General features: G+C 37.6%; 1 long non-coding RNA gene across 1 annotated transcript; it reads right to left on the bottom strand.

The window, feature by feature from the left end:
* Positions 1–9,726: 9,726 nt before the first annotated feature.
* Positions 9,727–15,289, bottom strand: LOC148046025 (uncharacterized). The gene is made up of 2 exons (XR_015696457.1): positions 12,199–15,289; positions 9,727–10,236 (listed from the first exon to the last, which is right to left on the bottom strand). It is a non-coding gene; the product is annotated as an uncharacterized LOC148046025 (long non-coding RNA).
* Between the last annotated feature and the right edge of the window lie 319 nt (positions 15,290–15,608).

Genomic DNA, 15,608 nt, shown 5'->3' with positions numbered 1-15,608 from the left:
ACGCCATCCCTAGAATCAGATATCATTGCTGACAATATTGATATTGTGGCTACTATTTTCTAATACCATTCTTCAAAAGTCTCCCTCAGTATTTTTATTGTTATAACTTTTTGCAACACTTTATAGGGTTGTAAATCTTTCTTCTACCTAAAATCTTCAATTCCCTTCAGTGTCCAGTTTTTGTAACCATGAAATTTCTTATCTTCGCTATATTTGTAGTAAAAAAACAAAAACAAAATCTATTTCCCAAAAGAAACTATTAAGTTCTTTATAATTAATTCCAAAATCTTATTACAAAAGCTTTAATATTCCAATTTTATCTGAACTTTATAGTTATAACTTTCTAAGATCAAAATTGTAATTTATTTCAGATTCAAATTCTTACACTTAAGATTAAATTTTAGGGTTTTTTTGTTTAATAATTAACCCAGTTTATTATTCCAAAAGGGTCTAATGGCTTAACAGTAGTTAATGAGCAATTTACAAAAGTGATTAAAAGTAAGCTTTGTAAACTATGTGTCCTTTAAAAGTCTCTGCCACTGTTGAGAGCCCATCTCTGGGCACTCAAACCTGCATAAATCCATGGTCCTGTTGTCTCCTCATGAGGAGCAAACACCCAGAGCACATTTGGGCAATCTCCCATCTTCTCCTTATCTGGAGAGATTCCAAGATCCCTGCCATAGTCTTCAGTTCAAACAACCTCCTTTGGAAGCTCCTTGGACAGCAACAATATTTCAGTGAGCCAAGTTTAGAGGAATGGTATTTAAAATTATTTAACCTTGTCACAACAGAATATACAGCTTAAATAGCAACGATGACACAATGCAGTCCTGCCTAATTGCTCTGTGGATAAGATGTTCTATGAGGTAATATCCTTGCAATAGATTTTTAATCTGGAATGTTCAGTAGGCATACACACTAGTAGGTTTGTAAGTGTCCATTTACATGAGCTAGTGCTCTATGTCAAAAAGAGAATAGAAGGATGAAGGATTGGAGAAAGATGCAGGGAAATCATTCTCCATAGCAACCATTCCTCCCTAATAATGGTGCATTGCTTCTGCCTCGTACTCTGTACACATTGAAGTGGAAGAAACTATCATTTAATAGCAGCTGCAACATTTGCATTGTAGAAGGAGTATAAAAAACAGTGTAAGAAATGACCAATGAAGAAACATGCAAAAACAGTATTATATCCTGAAAGCTTAGTTGTCTGTGAAATGAAAACTATACCTGGCACATTCATTTATTTGCTATTTACTAGTAAGAAAACTTCCAATGATCGGTTTCAGTTTACAGATTATGTCCTCTGAGTTTGCACAGGCTTGAAAATGCTTTTTAAAAGTTTATGCTTTTCTTTTTATGACTCTGCAGACATTGGAAACCCAATTGCTGCTTTATAGCAGGGTGGGTCAACTGCAACCTGTGGGCTGAATTTGATCACATAATCCTACTATAGCGTCCTATATTTGTGCTCTTAGGTTTAGCACCAAATCAACATTTTTAGCAGCATTGGTTGCTGTTTTTGTAAGCCATCTTTTCCCCTAAACTCATATGCAGAATGCAGTTAGGGAAGGCTGGTCCATGGAGTTCTGATAGTAATAGGCTTCTTTCAAGCAAAGCACGTCTGTTCAGATGCATCACTCCAGATGACAGCAATGCAAACGGGAGCCTGCCTTCTTTCCCACCTCTCAATTCCACTGCAATAAAAGGCCGCATTCTTCTGCTATCGATGCTGCATTTAAATAAATCCACAAGACAGGAATGATGGAGGGAGGGGAGGCGTCAGACATTTTTGCTGTAACCTGCCCGGAGGGTAGCTGAGCTAACAAAATCATTAATGTCCATGGCACTTTGTCACAGAGACATCTGTTGTCAGCTGTTTAGGGTATGTCCTTCAGTTTATCCTCTTTCCCTGCTGTTATTCCATATCTAAAAGTGTCAGATTGATAGAACCATCCCAAACCTGTGTAATGGCTCTCCTAGGGAACCACCAGATCCAGAAATGGAAAGCGGTTGAGAAAGACTAAAAAGTGAGAAAAGAAGTAAAAAACAAATAACAGTAAGATGGCCTAATCCAGTAGAAAGTATTTTCCTATGCTCAGATGAAACCAAACTTTCCCATCCATCCCAAATCTATGTATGCAGATATGGATGTATGGATTGACTTGATTTCATCTATACCCTAGCTTTCAGCTCTAGCAAGCAGTCAAGGAATCTAACAAAATGTAAAGAGGAGTTAAAGGTCCTCTGAAATCATGGAGGATCAAGCCCATGTGATTCACACATCTATATCAGTATTGCTCCATTCCAAGAATGGGAATCAGAGCTATAATTCTAACCTCACACTACATCAGCAGGGTCCCAAACGTCATCAGTTGTGACAAAATGTTGCCCTTGAGACCCATTCCCCATAAGGCCAACAAGCTCTTTTCCTGTTGATGGATTGTCAGTGATTATCTTTGAGGAACGATTGGGGCAATTTAGTTGGAGGGCAGTGAATGAATAGAGTTATCCTATGGTGTGGAAAAAGTAGATTTGAGGAAAGAATTCATCCAATGAGGGTTGATACTGGGTCGCCGAGTTCAGCAAAAGGAAGAATATAGTGTACAGCTAAATGTTGGAACTCACTGGCACAAAGTGCAGAAATGTCCATCAACTTAAACAGATAAGCAAAGTTTCGGATTGCAACTTTTCTTGATCTCCATGCTGGCTGAAGCTGATGGACACCAATATTGAACATGTCTAAGGTTAGCCCTGATCTTCTTAGAAGCTTTGAAGGGAGATCTGTTGTTGAAACAGTTTCGAGTAACACAAAACTATATTTTTTTCTTTTTAATTGAGACTAGAGAGTTACGTGCTATGTTTTCATTCATTTAAGGAGTCCAATTGCAGCATTAATTGCAGAATTTTATAATAATAACTGTGTTTTCTTGTAGGCCATTCTCCAAGAAATGTTCTTCTCATTATGGTTCCCTCTTCTCTCATTAATACAATACAATACAATAGCAGAGTTGGAAGGGACCTTGGAGGTCTTCTAGTCCATCCCGCTGCCTAGGCAGGAAACCCTATACCGTTTCAGACAGATGGCTATCTTTTCCCTTCCCTTAGGATTGTATATCTACATATCCCTATCATTTTACATTAGCCTGTACACAATGTTATCATCTTCCAGCAGGGGTGATTTCTCCTCTTTTGCAGAGCATCTTTTACTAATATCAATTATGATTAATTATCTCATGAAAAACCACTGCTGTAACTCTGGAGAGTGTTCTGTTTTGTTCCAGTTTAGATTCCAGATACTTTTAGCTTCTGCACCAACCCAATAATATAGATTAAGCTGAGAAAGTAAGAGGCCAAAGTTATTAAATGAGTTTTATAGTTGATATAAAAATCTAAAACTATGTTTTATTGTGTGAATATGTTCCATGTTTTCCACTGATTCTTCCCCCCCCCCCCCCCCGCAACAACAAAATCAGCACAGGAAAGAAAAATGGAAATGTCATTCTATGCTACTCCTTATATTGGGTGAGAGCAGTAGAGCAGACATTTATCTACTCCATCGCAGCCCTCCCCAAATTAGATTCATTACATCACAATAACATTTGTTTTGCTGTTTGTTTTTGAATGATTCCATGATATAATTCTCCTCGCACACTCCCATTGAGCAAGCTTTTGACCCTTTGTAAATTCCCTCCCTCTAAAGAGTGTGAAATTGTGTTCATATTAATTGTAATGCCTGGTTCCCAACGTGATAAAGATTCAGAATATCACTAATTAAACAGCCAGCTACAATCTTCTTTGTTATTGGTGGGAAACCTGTCTTCTCCCTCATTCTCAGGAAAGTCTAATTAAGAGAGAGACAGAGAAATCTCTTTTTTTTACCCCATGTATATGGGGGATATATAATGGTTCCAAATGAGAAATAGTTTAGATGCTGGAATTTTCATAACCTTATATCTTTCTGCTCAATAAATCTTGCTTAAGAGACTCTATGAATCGTGCTTGGAAAGAATCACTTGTAGTTTTAGGCAGCTGCCAAATAGCTTGACATTAACTTTTATTAAGCACAAGGGTGGGGAACATTTTGATAGCTTATACTGTACTTAACATTTTGAGGACTGCTGAAAACTATGCAGGGCAAGGGGGAAGGCATTTCACAGAGCTTGGCAGACTGAGTTTGGAGGGAATGGGATGAACATCTTTTCCATTTTTAACAGTTACTTTCTTCAAAATGGCAATAAACCTTGCTGTCAATTTTCAGCTATCATAGTCAGGAGCTCCAAAGGGTTGTTTGTTTGTTTTTTTGCACTTGAATCAGAAGCACCGAGGTGCTTCCAGGTTGAAAGGATTAGTCAGTGACAGCACTGTTGTCCTAGGGATGCCCAGTTGGAGGCTCCTTTTAAGTCCCGGAGCCGGAGCTGAAGCGAAGGATGAGAGCGCAATCCTGCCCCACTGCTGCAGTTCTTGGGTCTCGAACGTGGGTTTGTTAACTTTCTGCTTAGTGTTCCAACAACTTGAGCCAATGTGCTCCAGGCCAAAGTTCCTTAAAAGGGCTACATACAATTTACTTGTTCCAATGTTATTTCTTTTTCTAATTTTTTTTTTTAAAGCAAACTATTTAAGGCTTTTCTGATTGCATTCCCCAGCATGGTTGATTGGGGAATTCTGGAAGTTGAAGTCAACATATGTTAAAGTGATTAAGTTTGAAAAGCATTGCTCTAATCACTTCAATAAGATTAAGGAAAATAATCAATAAACATAGAATCCCTATGTGTCATAAATTATTTTTGCTTTCAATCATGGTAAAATGGTTTATACAATTAAGTGTTGCTATTAAATAATATACAAGTTTTTAAAAATAAATTAAAAAAAAACAGAATTAAATGAAAACTTTGCTATCGCTCTCTTATTTCCAGAAAAGGTAATGTCAGAGTTCCAAGTAATAGACCCATACAAAGCAAAACTCCGAGGCAGATGGATTCCTCAAATAATAATTTTATTGGGTATAACATATTGGCACAGATCTGGTGAAAACCGACTCTGAACGTTCCCACGTTTTTCACCTAATTAAAAGTAAAAGTTTTCCCTCAACCCCAAACAATCAATCACATGGTCCAATCAAGGCGCTGTCTGGTTCCTCTGACCAACTGTGGGAATGTCCTTGATTCCCAAGAGAAAGTACGGTATTTTATTTTGGCTACAAAACCCCAGATATCTCTAATCCCCCCTCCCTATCCCTCAGCTCCAGTGTGGCAACACTGAAGCTCCAAGATGGCTTTTGTCAGGTCAGCTTCAGTGTTGACAGTAAGTTTTTCTGTGATCTGAAATTTGAAAGAACTTTAGGAAAAGAGGGGAAGGTAGTAAGCCTTGTGCATGTTTTCCTTTGGAAGGAAGGGTGGGAGGGAGGGAGGGGTTAGTAATTCTGAAATAAACAATTGGTGTAGAGCCATCCTTAAATATCACTTGTGTATGTTATATTTAATAGTACCAGTGAGAAAATTTCTGCTTTTCTTTCCTAAACATTCAATTTGATAAGAATTTACTTCTGAGTCTCTCGAAGAATAGCATCATATGTTTCATTTGTAACATTGCTTACAGATCGAAATTGATATATGTCTTGTTCCATATCATGATTTATTTATTATATTGGATCTCTAGTCAATGGCTATAATCAAATTTGGCTTTGATTGGAATTGAACTGGGATTTCAGCAAGGAAGGATATTTTAGGCATATAGATAAATATTAGCAGGAAGTGGGTCAGCACAATAGTATTGAAGCCAAGCTGGATACTGGATTCATACAATATGCTTAACCAGGTTTCTAAATGAACCAAATTTCTTGGAGATTGCTTCTAGCTACATGGGCTTCTGTAAAGTTTGTAATGATGGCAATGATGTCAATGATTGGCAATGATATCAAACTCTCCAGCTCTTATTAGCCAGGGTTGGTGCTGTGGACATGCAGTATCCTTCTCCTCCAGTCATTGGACATTATCACATTTTGACAATAGGCTGCAAATGAGATTGTACACATGGCTTTCACAGAGGCATCTGAGGCATCTGCTTATGTATTGTATTGCATGATCACACTTCACAAAATACCATTTATGGGTGCTTTACATACCAGGATTCTCTGGAAGAGTTGTATACATGTTTCTAAAAGTGTGCTGCTAGTTCTGTCCCAAATGTTTATATTATCCTATAATCTTTCCACTGCTTCCACCAACAAGGGCCTTCATGTTGCACTGCTTTGTACTATTTTCACTGGATTGTGTGTGTATCATTTTGCCTACTCCAAAAGCAAGTATGGATGCTTTGTGGGATGTTTCTGGGTACTGCCATTCTTTTGTAGCTTTTATCAATTTGGAAGCTCAGCAAGAACTCTGTCAATTCCCACTTCTAAGCTTACAAGACATATGTGCAGCCAAAGAAAAGAAAGAGAGAACTTCGGGTGTACTTCTCTGCATCATGCCTTTAATCTGTAATTTAATTTGAATGTGGTTTTTACAATCTTCTAGAAGAGTGATGAACCTGTGTCCAAAAGCCTCATGTGGGTGAAATGAGAACTTTTCTCAATATGATGGGCAAGATGAATTCTGCTTCATCCTACTTATTCTGATGTTCCAGTACATGTCAGTGGGCCATGGGAGGAGCACAAAATAAAATGAATGGGAAATCTCTTGATGTGCCATGTCACCTTACTTCTGCTTCATTCCACACCTCCTATGACATCCTGACTTAATATTATTGTCAGGATATTTTTGGACATGAGAATGCCAGTCTTCCACCAGACCAACAGACCTCTGTCAGAAACCAGTATAGATTATATCCATGTCAAACACTGAAAAGTGGATACAACCACCTTCTCCAAATTTACTTTCAGACACCTCTCCAATATATATTATGGTTGATTTTACCAAGGACAGTGACAAAATAAGAAGGGGAATGCAGGCAATGTATCAATTGCTGTCTTGAACATCAAAATAGTAAGGACAGCCCTGCTCTCACGCTCATTCCTGATGCAGAAGAGAGCTTGGCCACCAGAACAGTGAAGATTAATCTGGTATATTTTTCTGACATCTCAAAGACTGAAGGAACTCTGATTATTTAGTTCTTGGAGGACCCTATCCAAATTCATGTATTTAGTGGCTTTAAGGGCTAAATTCAGGTTACTATTTAAATTCAGGTTACTGATTATTTTTTATCAGCTGCTTGATTTCAACAGATACCTGGAAGGTAAGAGCAATATGGTCCTTTCCAATTGCATTTGGCCTTGTAATATAGACAAAAAAATTCAGTTCATGTTGAGTAAATCTTAATAATTATATTTTATACATATCTTAATAAATTAATTTTCCTTTTGAAAGGAAAAAAAATGTGAATATTGGATAAAAGGAAACAGCGAGTCACCCATCACTAAGTCTGAAACAAATATGTACATCCCTGAAAATATCTAAACAAGTGCTGAGCAAGCTGCTGATCACTCAGCTAGAATCATATCGCTGTTTTCATAGTTACATTGTGAAATCTCTCTATTTTTATGGCACAGAGATGGCTACCTAATCTTCCATGGCATGGAGAATTACCTTGCCTCCCAAGAGAAGTCAAGGAGGCTTTTTAGTCTGCTCAATAAAAATGAGTTGCAGCATTCTGAATTTCCATGCTCAAGGTCAGGCAATAATCCCCTTGCCAATGAAGCAAATAGAAGAATCTGTCTTCACGGTAGCTCCTTTGACCAAAATGAAAAGCAGCTCATTTGTAGATGCATTTTAAACAGAATCACGACTTTCCAAAGTGAAAGTTGTGCCAGGTAAACCTCAGTTCCAAATGGTAGGCAGTGGTGGAATTCAGCCAGTTTGCACCTATTCCGAAGAACCGGTTGTTAACTTTCTAAGCAGTTTGGTTGTTGGAAGAAATCTCTGGTTTTTTCCACTTTACAGGGCAAATCCTGTAAGGAAGGCAGGAAGGAAACATTCTGGTGTTGTTTCTAGCCCAATCTTTATAGCCTTGCTTACAGAAACTGCCTCCCCAGTTAACCCTTGTTACATTGTAACAGCTAAGGCGAAGCGCCCATTGACGTGAGTGATGTTGAGTTGGCCATGCCCACCCAATCACATGACCACCGAGCCCCACCTACCCAACTGGTAATTAGGGCGGAGAATCAGTTGTTAAATTATTTGAATCCACCACCCGTAGAGTGGTAGTTTATCTAATGAAGCATATTTTTTTAACATAACAAGTACCTAATTGTTCCGTATAGGAAAAGCTGGAAACTGTTTTCAAGCTAGTCTTTTCCATGCTGATTACATTAATATTCATGGTGGATATCTGTGTGTCTGTGAGTCTTCACTATTTAATAGTTAAATCCTTTAGTTACCAAGATGCATCTAACTAACTTCATTGAGAATCTTTCCTTGCTAATGATTTGGAACAATTTGGCAACCCCAATTTCATTTCTGGCTTGTATGATACTAGCTCAAGTCACATTTTAAATAATTTTAGCTCATTGATTTGTGCATTTGTGCTTTTGATCCATGTTCCTTAAACCTTAGCCATCCTGCTAAAGTGTCCAGTTGGGAAATATTTGCAATGTTACCTCCTCTTAAGAAGAACAGTTCTTAACAGCAGGCCAGCCTTGATTGCCAGTGATAAATTCATTACTTAGGCATTGCTAACATGAAAAGATGCCAGTATTGTAAGAGGGGAAGTAGGAAACATCCACTATCAGCTCTTAAATTATTTCCCAGCCATTAAACAATGTATTTAATTAGACAACTGGAACACACACAGAACAGCAAAAAGGATTAGCCCTTATTCAGATAGGATACTACATCACCACAACAGGGATTGGATTCCACTAATATGAAAGGTAAGCCAAGATATTGAGTGGGCTGGTACTTTAATCTGCCCATGAAACTCAACTCAATGAACTGACTGATGTCAGCATTGAGGGCCCTTCCAACATTATATTTTGATAACAATTTGCCAGGTATCCAGTTCTGACCATCAAATACCACAACTCTACATTGGAGTTTTCTTGTTGTAAAGCTGCCAACAAGAAAACACTAATGTTTCTCGATATTGTGGGATGGAATGCAGCTAAAGATATATTGGAATGATGTGCTTAGCCATCTTTCAATTAACAAAACTCCATCGTGGAGGTGCTCTGGACCTATGGCCTGTCTGTCTGTCAATCTATTTCTAAACAGGGATTTAGGGCTCTTCTGAGTGAAAGGGGAAACTGTCTAAAAATAGTCTGGCAAACAAGTTGCTGGCATGGAAGGGGAAGCTCCCCAAAAGTCATCGCCATCCCCCCAAGAAATTAAAAAAGTAAAAACTACAGCAAAATGAAACTCCCCAAAAAGCAGAGAATTCGAATGTGCCTAATGGTGCAGGAACCAACAATATATAGATGGTTGAACTCAGCTCTTTCATGTTTAAAATAACCTTCAAGAGAATTGTAATAATCCTTTTTTAAAACAAAGTCTTAGGTCTCTTTCAAGTGACCATTAAAACTTTGCTTATCAGGAGTGAGCTCTACAAGAGCTTAGAAAGTGCCCATCATGGGCAGATACCTCTGTGGAAGTCAAGTGCTGCAACTCTTGTAATTCGTGTAGAGCTGTGTCCAATGACAAAGAGGGCAAGGGGCCCCTGTTTACAGTAGACTAAAGTGTCCAAAGATGCTGGGCAGATCCCATTCCTGATGAATTCACAACCACATTGTCAGTAAAACATCCAGTATTTTATTCATAACAAAAATTGTGTCAGGAGAAGGAGCACATTACTTCAAAAATGGAACAGTTAATGCTGACTTTGAGCTGACGTTAAGCTATGGGCTGGTGATGAAAGAAAACCTAGTAAGGATTTGTATATGCTTGCAATCAGAAGATAAAATCTTACCAGTCTCAAGGATCCAACAGCCAGCTTTTTAAATAAAATAAATCAAGCAGTTTATTGACCACCCATGCTTCATTGAAATGGATTTAGGAAGAAATATCAAGTCTCGGATTCTTATTCAAATAGCATCAATTGATTACTTTGTCAATTCTAATGACATTCTTAAAACCATTTATATTAGTTTTCTAAATAGCCATGTTTTCCATTGATTTGGCAATAATATTATCTGTATGGAGTTTTGTATTCTGTACGATGTTTTATGGCATGGAGTGCTGTGCAGCAATAAAAGGTTTGATGTATTTAACGTACAGTCTTGAAACTGTGGCCTTTGATCCTGATCTTGCTTTATAAATGGATAAAAATGCAAATTAAAGCACAGATTAGATTCTCAGATTAATATTGTCCCTATTGTAAATATAATTCCACTCCTTATGATGATTGATGATTCCAGTACAATTTACAATCATAGGGAAATCAGAAAAAATAAACATTTTTAAAAAAAAATAAATGAAATGTGGAAAAAGAAATGATAGATTCTGTCGACCCCACACCAGTTCGCCCTGAAGCCTGTAACAAATGTATATTTAATAGCTAAACAAATTATAGTGATGCTCTCCAGATATAGCTGAATTTTCAAGTCCTGTCATCACAGTTAGTGTTCAGATTATTTTGATCAATTTGATCAGAACTGGCCAAACGTTTTATAACACATCATTGTCATAGATTCATCAATTAATCTGGCACTTTTATATAGACTTGCCTAAGACCATGGTGCACTTAACAGAGCCAGAATTATTCTGAATTAATCATGCATGGATTTAAACTTCTTTAATAAATAAAAAATACACTATATACTATAGTCCAGTGATGGAGAACCTTTTTGGCACTGAGTGCCCAAACTGGAATACACATGCGTGTGCTGGAGCACCAGAAACCTGAAGATCAGCTGGTCGGTGTGCATGCATGGTGTGCATCCACTTTGGGTTTCTGGTGTGCATATGCACTCTGTCCACTTGGTCTTTGCGTGTACCAGAATGTCGAAAATCCAAAGATCAGCTGGCCAGCACGTTTTATTTGTGTTATCATGCTTTATTAAATATCTCAGATGTAAGATATTTACTTGCATGCACCCTGGCCAGCTGTTCCTTGGGTTTCCGGTGCTCCGACGCATGCAAAGATCAGCTGGCTGGCGCACATGCATGCACCAGAAACCAGAAGAGCAGCTGGCAACGGCACATGTGCCCACAGAGAGGACTCTGCATGCCACCTCTGACACATGTGCCATAGGTTCACCATCACGGTATAGTCCCAATTAGGATTTGGAATCCTAAAATATTTGAGGACATTAGCTTGGCAATAGTTTGCTTTATGTCCTTAAATTCTTGCAAATATTTAAATCAAATTTAACCATCCATCTTTATATTGTCAATATATGTGGGGAACACACTGAGAAATGGTTACCATGCCATGGTACATGAGGACATTTATTGAGGAATGATTCTATGGCAGAGGACTTGTTTCTTTTTCTTTCCTTTTCTTTTTTCTTTTGGAACTTCCACATGAATTATGGTTTCTTCAGCTGGTTCTTTTCTATCTTGGCATGAGCAACCTCTTTTCTTTTCCAGCTTACCTTAAAATGTCAGTGACATACCACAGCATTCTCAATAGACAGAGTCTAAAGTTTCTTACTTCTGAGATATTTAATAAAAGATGAACCCTTTATCTTTTAAGTCTGTTCATTTTAGAGACTACATCCCATTTGAAGACTACATCTTCAAATCCCATCTCAAAACTTACATTTTTTTTAATGCTATCTGGGCTTTGCATGATCTCCCACAATTAAGTGATAGCCAAGTTCTAAATATTATTAGCCAGAATGCTCACATATATTCTCTCTCATTTTCCCATATTGGTTTTTTTTTTTAGTACAATTTTACATTGGAAGGTAGTCACGGCATGTAGTCCCTTGCATTTATAAAAAACAAAGTTCAGTTTTCTGGGATATATTTTACAAAAGGCTGATGAGACTTAAGGAAGCCTTAACCAGAGATTTGTTTGTAGGTATCAAGGCTACAAGGCAGTTATTGTCATTTTGCACAACTATTCATTGTAGTGAGATGCTTCCAGATGGATAGTTTGCAGAACTGACAATCATGGATAACTTTTTCTATCCTTCATAGATTTTTCTCTGGTGACAAGATAAAAGAAATATGAAAATACAGAATAGTTTACAAATGAAACATAAGGTTATGTGGTTATTCCCCCCCCCCTTAAAATTCTATGAATAATGCAGATAGTCACATAATATCGACACATATCCACCAAGAAGCTTCCAGATTGAACTTTGTCCATTTCACTGGTAGAATCCAAGGGCCATCATGACGTTGCTGCTACTGTTAAACAACTGGGAACAAAATATCCATATGGCATATTACAAATTACTCAAAGAGCTATTGGAAGAGTCAACTTTACCATCTACAGTACTCCCCCTCTAAAGTTCTGTACACACTGGTAATGTAAATAATAATAACAGCAGTAGTAGTATCAATAGTATTAGTAGTTAATTTATTAATTATGTCCATCAAGTTGTTTTCAACGTTTAGTGACCACATAGATAAAATTTCTCCATGATAATCTGATCTTTCAGTTCTTCCATCTGTGCAGCCCCTATAATTGAGTCTATCCAACTTGTTGCTAGTCATCCTCTTATTCTCTTTCCTGTCACCTTTACCAGGATCCTCTTTTCCAGAGAGTTGGGTCTTTGCATAATTTGAGCCTGGTCATTTGTTTCTCAAGTACGAACGCTGGGTTAATTTGTCTGATTTTCCATTGGTTGGCTTTCTTGGCTATCCATGGTATTCTCAAGAATCTTCTCCAACACCCAAGATTAAAAGCATCCAAACTCTTCTTCTCCTGCTTCTTTAAATTTCAACTTTTGGTTCCATAGAATATCACAAGGAAGATCATGGCTTTGTAGGTATAGAAACATTAAAGCATTTGGAGATCTGTTCCAAGATTTCTGTTGCTGCCTTTTCCACAGCATAAATATGTTTTTGGATGATTGGTGATGCTACATAGCACATTAAATTAGGAGAGATATTATTGTGTATAATTAGTGTTACTTCCTAAATTCTGGGACCAAAGATCCTCCAATACCCAAACAGATTTTCCTGGCATGTAAGGTCCCATTGCCAATTCAGGTTCATTGAATCACTCAGGAGAACAATATCTGTTGGTACTGAAAAAATGGTCCTTTTCAGTATCCCATTAATGGATTTCATATTTGTGAAATTGGATTTCCTTACAAAAACTAAGGTGCAGATAAAAAATATTCCATTCTAAATGGCTGATTGGTAAGAGCTACTCCACCATAGAACAGCCCTCACATTTAGAATAATTTCCAGTATCTCCAGGAAACCTAATGAAGGTTTTTTTTTTTTAAAAAAAGGTTGTAATTGCTGATAAAAGCAACTGGAATTTTGAAATGGGAGTTGCATCCATAATTAGTGGGAATGTTGACTTCCAATCTTTTTCTCATCTCTAGAAATCAGAAAATGCAGATGAGGAAAAACAATGGTAATGAGAAGGTATTCTCCAGTTTCATCTTTTCTTCAAATATAAAGGGAGCCATTATCTAGATTATGATAGATAGTGTTGGTAGAGATATATTTAATTTTTCTTCTGCCTGTTGGTTTCCGATGGAAAATCTTAAAACCTCACAAACGCAAAGGTGTGATTCCTCCATTTTGTTCAGGGCTTTGATGGACATGCTGGGGAAGTATGCTTCAAAAAAAAAGGTTCTGGACAAAGAAATTATTGGAGCTGGACAGAAATCAAGTTGGATTTAATTTAATTTTCAAGTTAATTAAATTTGAATTAGTTCCTTATAGTTAATGTGATTATATCCCATAATTTTCCACGTGTCATACTAAAAAAAAAGAAGAATTACAGATGGTTGCAATGTTAGGGGCTCAAGAGATCATCTTTAAAGTGGATTGTGGGGGAGGGGGGAGGCTGAAAATAGTCCAGGAGCTTCAGGTTGTATATTTCTGATAGATTGCCTGATGAAAGTGGGAGAAAGGCAACGGTTCCCCAGGAAAAGGCTGTTGTGGTCAAGAAACTAATCAGTTGGAAATGTTTTAAAATAAAGAAACACCTTCCTGGTTGAAACAATTTAAGGATCCCTGTAGAGTAAAACTTTAAACCTTTAATCTCAAGAATGCTAGACATGGATCTTAAGTATCATATCTATGCTTGATCATAACATTTAAGGTTAAGGTTCCATCATTTTTTTCCTCTTTCTTCTTGGACTTGTCCTTCAGTAGAAGAAAGGTGAGATGAAAGGTGGCAGAAGTTTTTTTCCAACCAGAGAAATATGGAAACTGCTTCCAGGCTGATTTTTATTGTTCAACATGCTGCGCCTCGCAGATCCAAATCTCACAGCACAGGTAGTGCTTTGAAAGAACAGCATATACTGGCTTGAAACGACTTTGCATTCCCAGGAGGAAACACAAAAATCAGCATAAATCTTGTTGGGAGAATGTAGTTGCCTGTTGTGCATCTCAAATTAATGCTAAGAAGTCAAGGGAAGATCTTTTTTTACCATACTATTCATACAAATATATTTCCTCTGCTCCCACTGAGCAAAGGTATTGATAATATTCATAGAAACCCAGTAGACAGTAACAGAAGGATTTTGAATCTGAATCTGAATACAATATACCAGCCAACATCCATTTATATTAGTTTGGGATTTCTTGGTTAAAAAGAAGCTAGAATTTTAGGAATAAAGGTACAGAATGCATGGAAGTTATTGCCCAAAATCTTTCAGGTTTTTGGCATTCACAAAGATATAAACCAATACACTTTTGAGAAAATATACTTGCGGTACAAGATACTGCACCTGTTTGCACATATACATACCTCCGCTTTTCTGCAGCATTACCAAAGTCTTCTTTCATCCTGTGGTACCAAATTTGTGGGTGAATGTATGTGAATGACTTCTTCATCCCACACAAAGATCCCTTTTTAAATTGTACAAAAGATGCAGTTCCACATGGCTTTGGAATAAGCTGGAAATCAGGTGGCCATTCCAAATGTGTGTAGAATTGCACTAGACAATGAATAAATGGGCAATAAAAAGCCACGTCCCAGGTATACAAACCTAAGTGATTGTTAGGCTGGAACAAGTTTAGTTTAGTTACATGCAAGTATGATTAGGGAGGCATGCATCCATTTTGATATGTGAGAGGAAAAGGGGTACAGCAGATACAGTATGCTGAAAGGCAGTTGGTTTGAACCACAGGCATCACTATTTTAATTTGTTTTGAAGGAACAGGAACACAATTGCTGTGAATCTGAGAGCCAGTTTGGTCTAGTGCAGTGTTTCTCAACCTTGGCGACTTTAAGTCCTGTGGACTTCAACTCCCAGAATTCCCCAGCCAGCGAGAGCTGGCTGGGGGATTCTGGGAGTTGAAGTCCATAGGACTTAAAGTTGCCAAGGTTGAGAAACACTGGTCTAGTGTTTAAGACATCAGACTAGAAACCAGAAAACCATGAGTTTTAAGTTCTTAGCCTTAGCCAAAGGTGATTTTGGGCCAGTCATTTTATCTCAGCCCAACCCACTTCATAGATTTGTTGTTGTGGGGAAAATACGAGGAGGAGGAGGGTGTGTTGGGTGTGTTCACCACCTTGGGTTGTTTGTAAAAATA

This window comes from Thamnophis sirtalis, unplaced genomic scaffold, assembly GCF_051295495.1.
Source record: "Thamnophis sirtalis isolate CommonGarterSnake01/CBP01778 unplaced genomic scaffold, rThaSir2_p1.2 scaffold_4, whole genome shotgun sequence".
In the NCBI taxonomy this organism is placed as follows: domain Eukaryota; kingdom Metazoa; phylum Chordata; class Lepidosauria; order Squamata; family Natricidae; genus Thamnophis; species Thamnophis sirtalis.
This window is presented reverse-complemented; position numbering and strand designations above follow the sequence as displayed.